This window comes from Acromyrmex echinatior, chromosome 10 (assembly GCF_024713525.1).
Source record: "Acromyrmex echinatior isolate Ae372 chromosome 10, ASM2471352v2, whole genome shotgun sequence".
Lineage (NCBI taxonomy): Eukaryota > Metazoa > Arthropoda > Insecta > Hymenoptera > Formicidae > Acromyrmex > Acromyrmex echinatior.
In genome coordinates this window covers 1,420,215-1,427,835 of record NC_141861.1, presented here as the reverse complement: position 1 = coordinate 1,427,835, position 7,621 = coordinate 1,420,215, and the positions used below count along the sequence as shown (strand labels likewise).

The 7,621-nt window shown below is 40.1% G+C and overlaps 1 protein-coding gene across 4 annotated transcripts in view; it reads left to right on the top strand.

The window, feature by feature from the left end:
- The first annotated feature begins 901 nt into the window (after positions 1 to 901).
- The window catches only part of zfh2 (Zn finger homeodomain 2), a 172,995-nt gene continuing 166,275 nt past the window's right edge, over positions 902 to 7,621 (top strand). For all 4 annotated transcript variants that reach the window (XM_011067404.2, XM_011067403.2, XM_011067405.2 and 1 more), the window contains exon 1: positions 902 to 2,726. The gene's annotated coding sequence lies outside the window, so the exon portion shown is untranslated. The remainder of the gene's footprint in view (positions 2,727 to 7,621) is intronic.

The following is a 7,621-nucleotide window of genomic DNA, read 5'->3' as shown; positions in this document are numbered from 1 at the left end:
ATGATTCATTATTTATAGTATGATTTAATATGACATTAACGCGATTAGAGCAGTAGGATTTTTAGGACGACAGATTGTGATGATTTGGATCATATATATTCAATGGACTTATTACGCGAAGCATTGTTCGTTTTTATTATGAAAGATATTTGAACTGAATGAAAACGATGCATATATCTTAATAATAAGTCGTATAAAATATATATGAGCGAAGCGAAGACTCCATTTTGGTCCAAGAATCAATGTTCAATATAATGTTTCTTAAACTTCACACACATGTTGCCTCCTGATCAGATTAGTCTCAAACTTTATCACCATTTTCGAAAAACATGATTAGCACAAATCTCGTTATCTGCGAGTGCGCAGAACACACTTTTCACATTTATTATATCGGACTTGGTGTCTCGTCGGAAGGAAATCAAAGAGAGAAGGAGAAAGGACGTCGATGAATTGTTCCGGTCTCGCGACACAGTCTGCGATGTCGTCGGCGTCTCTCGCGCCGGTCGGAAATCCTGGATCTTGGTCCTGGTCCCTGGTCCGGGCCAGTACGACAGAGCGATACGTCCGGACGCGTGAAACGGCGACAGAGCGAGCGAGACGGGAAAAGACGGGGATCTCCTCCCGTCTTCTCCGACGAGAAGAGGAAAGTTTGCCGGAAAGATAGCTGGGAAGTTGCAGGCCGGCAGGAGAGAGCAGCCGACGCAACGCGCGCGCGATCACGACCAACTCGCGTCTCTTCCCTTCCCCGCCCCCCCCCGCCCCTCCCCCCCCCACTATCAAACGCTACTAGTAGCATCGTTCTCGTTCGCGGCTTCTGCGCTGTCGCAATCCGAATGCCGTCTTCAGGGTTCTCCTGTCGGGCGCGATACTCATAGTTTTGCTGATAGTAGAGAGAGAGAGAGAGACGCGATATAGTAGAGGTGGTCGCGATGGTGGTGGTAATCATGGGTGGTGGGTGGGGATGGGTAGTGGGGAAAGTAGCAACGATAAGAAATGTGGTGGTGGCGAAAGATGCCACACGGCAGCCGTTGCAGCATGTTAACAGGATGGAGGGGATAGTCTGGCTCACTGGTCGCGACGGTTAGAACAAGTAGTTCGAGCCGAGCGGCGGGAGAGCTTCTGCTACCCCACCACGTCGTTGCACAGCATCCAGACGCGCAAGCTATGCCCGCCCCCCATCGACCACCATTTGCCGTCCTAAAGAACCTCTGGCGCGCAACTCGCGCAAGCCGCGTACAGAGGGGGAAAAGCCTGCGATAATATACTGGTGGAGATGGTCATTAGATTCGTGGTGGGATAGCGGCAGGAGCATGCTCGCTTCCTGGAGGGGTCGGTGAAACCGTCGGAGGGGCGGGGAATACCGACCAGTTCGGCAGCGCGAGCCGACGTGGGCACTTCGCTCTGTCCGGCCTTTCCTTCATTAAAATATTATATCCGTGCGTGTAGAGAGAGGCGAGAGCCGCGGAGCCGGGGCAGAGGAACTCTTTTCTGCCGCCGTTATTCCGTGCGAGTGTCCTAAGCCTTTAGAATTACCGAATTGCCGTCGTTACCGTCACGACAACGCATTTCCGCCACTCCCTCGAGGGCCATCGCATATTTGTTCGCTGAGGGGCAGTTCTTCGCGCGGATGTAGTAGTGGAAGCTGGTGGTGCTATATCAGTCCCTAATATACCTAGATCTAAAAAGTTCCTCTGACTCGTGTGGACGCAGCGTTATTTTTTTTCTCTGTTCGTATTACTGTGACCAAAGGAATTGAGAAGAAGTCTGTTTATTGCGGAAAAAGGCGAAAATCCATTAAAAAGAACAAAGGACAAAGAATACAAGGGATAATAGGGATGCAAGTTGCTATTGGAAGAAAAAAGGTAGAAAAGATTCATGATTCTCACACAAAAAGTATCCTTTATTAAATTAAAAAGGAAGAACGAGAGATATTAGTTCTTTGGTTAATTACAGACTATACTGAAATATTGAAAAAAAAAAAAAGAAGAAAACACTTCTCGAATGTAAAAGCAAAATTGGAAAAGCAGTACAAGGTACAAGAACAGATATGTACGTACGATCGTCAGACGTGAGCTAGTTGATGAGTTGAGTTCCCGGAAGGCACTAGTCACAAGGCACGAAATCTGGAGGACCATGGAGTTGCCGGGTTGGTCTAATGCTTTTAATGACTATCGAGGTGAAATGCACTATTCATTAAAGTGAATCTCTCTTGCAGAGAGATTACTTTATGCCAAGTAAGCACAGGTCAAGAAAGTGACTGCCCGGTGAATATCCTACGTCCAATCCAGTTGAAGGCAATGTATACGTCAGTCAAGAGGTATCGCATAATGTGCCACAGGAATCAGCGGGTGTTCGGATGGTGAACTCACTCATCGGCTCGCGAACGGCTCCAAAGACTGTTCGCCCCGAAGATTGTGCTCCAATATCATTTCTCTCGACGCTCCTATCGCGCTTCCTCCGTCCGTGGTTCCTCAATCCGCGCAGGATATCTCAGATAGCCACTCTGTCACCGAGTCACAACTGCCACTTTCCGCGCAGGATACTTAGTGGAAACTCGGTTAAAAGTGGAAAGTGCGGGACATTGTTTGTCAAAAAAATTGCAAGAAGAGTCGGAGAAAAAGATTTGTGCTTCAAGAGAGAGTCCAAGGTGTACAGTGAGAGTCCAAGGGTGCGAGTGCTACTGCCAGCTTAAAGGAAAATCGAGAGCTACCGGGATATGAACCCAGGTACGTGAAAAGTCGTTCTTCACGATGTTGTCATCGCCGTGGTGAAGCGCAGTAGTGGCCGAAATAATGATCGAAAATCTCTTTCGCCACTGTTTTGCGAGAATTCAGTGAAGTTCAATTTCATGATCGGTGCGCGTATGACGGGGGTGTTATTGAGTGATGGGGTGTTTTTCTTTTCGTGATAGTTTCAATATTTGATTTAGTGATGCCGAAGAGCGTAGTCCTGACACGCGTCAGTAACCGGTGTGCAATTCTCTCGAAATTCAAAATAAATTGTCCCTAATTATTCATAATTTCTTATGATGGCAAATCTAAATAAGGATCTACTGGATAGCTAGCTCAAAAATGCGGCAAAAAATAACGAAGCCTTATGCAATCGAGCTTCAATAATTTATTAGTGTAGCAGACAATTTTTTAGCAGAACAGATTTATTACTTCCAATTTAGACAAAAAAGTGTCTGCACAAAGACTCTAAAGTCATTCGACAATTCGTTCTAGCTCGAAAAATCAACTGTTACGTTTATACAATCTCAAATTATTGTAACTCTGTCATGTGTACACTAATGTGACCAATACTCTTTTAAAAATGGGAAGACAGTATGCAGAAACCAGAGATTCATATGTTAAACATATTGGATTTAGGCGTATCTCGGTGATGTCGATGCGAGGCCGGCCAGTGCGTTTTCATGTGAACTCGTGTGAATATAAAAAACCTTTTTTGTCTCATGCTGATAAAAGGTCTGCAAAAGGTTGTCTTAGAAATTAAAAGACAGCTTTTCGTAACGTAGGTGTTGTGCTTGCAGAATTTCGGAAGAAGTATTTAGAAACATCCGATTGTAAAAAGGAAATTATCTACAGTTCGATTATCTAAAGAAAAAAAATTATTTCTCTTTTTCCACGCCCATACATTTGTGTGTGTATATGTGTGTGTGTGTGTGTGTGTGTGTGTGTGTGTGTACATATTGTGTATATATATATATATATATTTCGGTTTATTCTATGATTCTTCTTGGACATTGCGTTCTCTTTGCTCGTGTTCTGCATGAGGGCAGACAACAAAATTTGTTTTCTGTCTTTTTTCTTCCAAAGGCAATGTGCATCTCTGTCATAACTTATCTACTATTTCTTATTTTTTGTTCTTAATGGATTTCCGCTTTTTTGCGAAAATCTGAGTGATACGTAAAGAATGTTTTCTTTTTTATCCCAATTCAGCCACTGTAATCGAATTGTTACGAAGTTTCGACACGTTGCAAGTAGCAAACTTTTGCTAAAAATTTAGGAATAATATCGTTTTGCATAATTTTAATTCCAGTGTGTTATGATTTTGTCTTTATGCTTCAAATTAGACATTAACGTTAATAAACCTCAATTATATTCCATTCAGGAAAATTTATCTTAAGTATCAATCATTGACAGCAAATCGATTGCTTCGCGAAGATAAATGAAAAAATTATTTAACCATGACAGAAGCTCTCAGATAGCGAAACCAGAAGCGCCACTACAAACTCGGAATTTTTTTCAAGCAAGTGAAGAATGTGTTATCGGTGTTTGGTGTTTGTCGTTTATGTTTGACATCTCGCATAACGTAATGCTCAAACTCAATAACGCTGCAGAAGCCGTACATTTAAGTGTGGGAAATAGTGGGATTCGACCATACATGAAAACATCATCGATTTGAAGTCTGTGCAGTGAGGGTCGAGAGGAAATGCGTGCGGCACGACAGATTTTGATACCTGCGTAGATAAGAGAAACCGGTGTCAAGGAACGTCTGTTAGCGTCACATACCAGCCCTCTATTTAGATATCGCGTTTTTGTTTGCTTTCGTTTTCGGGGAAAGTGTTTTGATATATTCGTCAAAAACGCCGGCCATGCAATTTATTCGATATAACAATTGATAGAAACATCCATCTATATTTCATGTAACCCTCATCATAGAATTAGATACGCAACTTATCACTGTGGGAACTCGTGAAGTGTCAAAAATATCGTAAAGTTTCTAAAATTTCGGATTAGATTGTGAGGCACATTCTTACTATTGAATAAAGTTTTTAGTAAATTTGATGACCGAATAAAAGTCGATTTTCAACTGTGTTTTGACTGCTGCGTGAAGTGTTAAAATGTTAAAATTTATTGACGACATTACATGGGAAATATTAAGATATTTTTAGACATTGGCAAGAACTAGATTTTTTTCCTTTTTTCAGGTAGTTTTTTTCTTATTTTCATCGATTGTGAATTATCACCTTTTTGACATTTCTATATTTTGTCTGCATATCTTACTCTTCTGGTTGGGATATGCATTCAAACGGCGTGTTATATATGTTCATCTGAATGCAGAAATGCTGAAAAATATTAAAATAAAATAAAGCATTAATAATTGTTTTTAATAAAATTACACATATTTAATGGATACAAAAGAAAAATGCTTGCAATGTGATGTAGCATTACGTAAATAGGAAAGAATTGTCAAAATTGAATGAACATTGAATTAAATTCCATTATTTGCACATTCCTATTATGTTCAATGTCGAATTCATAAAATATCTTGTGACATATTAACTATCTCAAATAATGACTCAATGTATCTCAGTGCGTATCTGTGACAGTCATCGAATATTTCAACAACTCTAATTTTCACGGCAAATTTCTGGCTACTTTCGTACTTTCGCATTCCGCTCATCTTCGAAGTTATTGTGAAAAGATCTTATTGATAGAGAGATCGAATATCGGGAGAAAAAAGCTCGCATATATTTAGCATTATGACGTCTCTTCAAAATTTATCACAGCCCTAAATTAAATATTATCAGCAGGAACAAGTGCCCTTTTCCGGGCCTATCACTGGCGATTAATGGGATCCGCGCAAGCATGAGATTTTTCGAGAAGACGGAAAAGAAAAAAGGAGAAGAGGAAAAGAAAAAAGGAGAAGGGGAAAAGAAAAAAGGAGAAGGGGAAAAGAAAAAAGAAGAAGGGGAAAAGGCAAGAAAGGGAATTCACCATCGGGGTCAACGGTGTCGCATTGCCGATACTTCTCGTGCGTACGTCACCGCGATTTATTCCCTACTATCATAGGTACTGCAACGGTATGCCGACGACTAATTAAACGCGATTGATATACACGAGAAGTTTGCGTTGCTAGCAAGCGTAATTGCCGCCGCTGGAGGCGCGGAATGAAAATTACGAAAGGCAGAGAAATGTGCGGGGGGGGGAGGGAAGGGGGGGATTTATCCCTGACTGTGTTTTTTCCGTTCCTCATGTTCATTACGATTCCGCGATTGTGAGAAAATCGCAACGTGGCACGAGCAAAAAAGGAGAGGGAGAGACGAACAGCAGGTTATTGATTGTAATTAATAGTCGCGCGCGGTCGGAATTATTCGTTGTTATCGGCGACAGTTACGGCAAGGCGCAACGAACGCGCGCTATTAAGAGCGATATTTCACGATGGCGTCCAATCGCGCCTTACAAGCTCCACTTATGAAACTGATTCCGAGACATCCGCGATGGTAGTGTACAACATTACGATTACGAACGTTTGCCTAATTGCGATCACCTTGTTTCACCTATCGACAGCGATATGTTCACCGCGACGAACGTCGGAAGGATAAGCTAAACAGAATTAGCTAGTCTGTTATACGTCGTAGATAAATGCGCTTTAAAATAAACGATTGCTTTAAAGTGTTGTGGAATAAAAATGTTTTACAGACGTTATCTGATATGCTTTAGGTGTTAATGACGACGGTACAGATCCTTAAAAGGAAGAACGATGTGTATTTCAATGTGTCGCAATTATAAACTTTGGAGACTGTCTAAAGGACTACTACTAAAATGAAATTCGACCGAATCGGGTTAATTTTTACCTAAAATTTAAAAAATGTTTAGACAATATATCCAAAATCTGGACATACGACGTCGCGACGTATTAATATCTTGCAACAAAAAAAGTACCAAGTTTTTGTCTCACTAAAAAAAATTAAACAAAAAAGTTACTACAAAAAGAAATTACTGAAGATAAAGAAAATGATGAAAAACTAAATATATCATTAGTGCACTCTGAAAAAAATAAAAAAGTGGCGCTTCGTATTTAAAGTAATGTATTTAACACAAACAGTCTTATTTCCAATCTTATTAAAATAAATTTTTATTTAAATATGGCGAAATAAAATTTTATTTCTAGCAAATAAGCCATCTATTTTATTTTTTTTTTTTTTTTTTGCAATTGAGATATTTTTCATAGAAATATTTCATCATCACAATCAAATTTTTTTATACCAATAAGTATCGAAGAAAATGTAAGCAACATTTGTTTCACAATACTATGATATTTTTCTCTCAGTGTAAAAAGGATATAATTATTTAAAAAGTAAACAAATTTAAAATCTTATGTTTTACACAAGAAATATAATATTAATCTAAAAAAGAAAAACGAGCAATAACGATCATTCGGTATCTACTTCTACTTTTTAAGATGTCTTACATCCGGATTCTGACATACGTGCTATCTAGGCATTGTCATAATTGGACCGAACTTGCTTATTTTACAATAATTAGTGACTTTACTTTTAATTCCCATTCGCCGATAGATTTAAAACCTGAAGATTTAGAAACATTTAGAAACATTAGTTGATTTGAAATATTACTTGTGACTTTTAATTTCCGTCGAAAGATGGGAGATTTGGAACATTTAGGCGGGAAAGTAATTTTCTCTGAAAGAAAGGTGCAACGCCGCTGGTTTGTAGATATTTCATAGTGCGTGTGTCCGGTTTTCTAATATTGCTGCAATTTGTTTGGCCGGCCGAGGCGAGGAAGAGAAGGAAAGGGGTAAATAGTTCCCCCGGGGCTAATTAATTACGACAACGTGAACGTGTGGGGAGCACTCGCTCGCTCGCTTTCTCTATTTC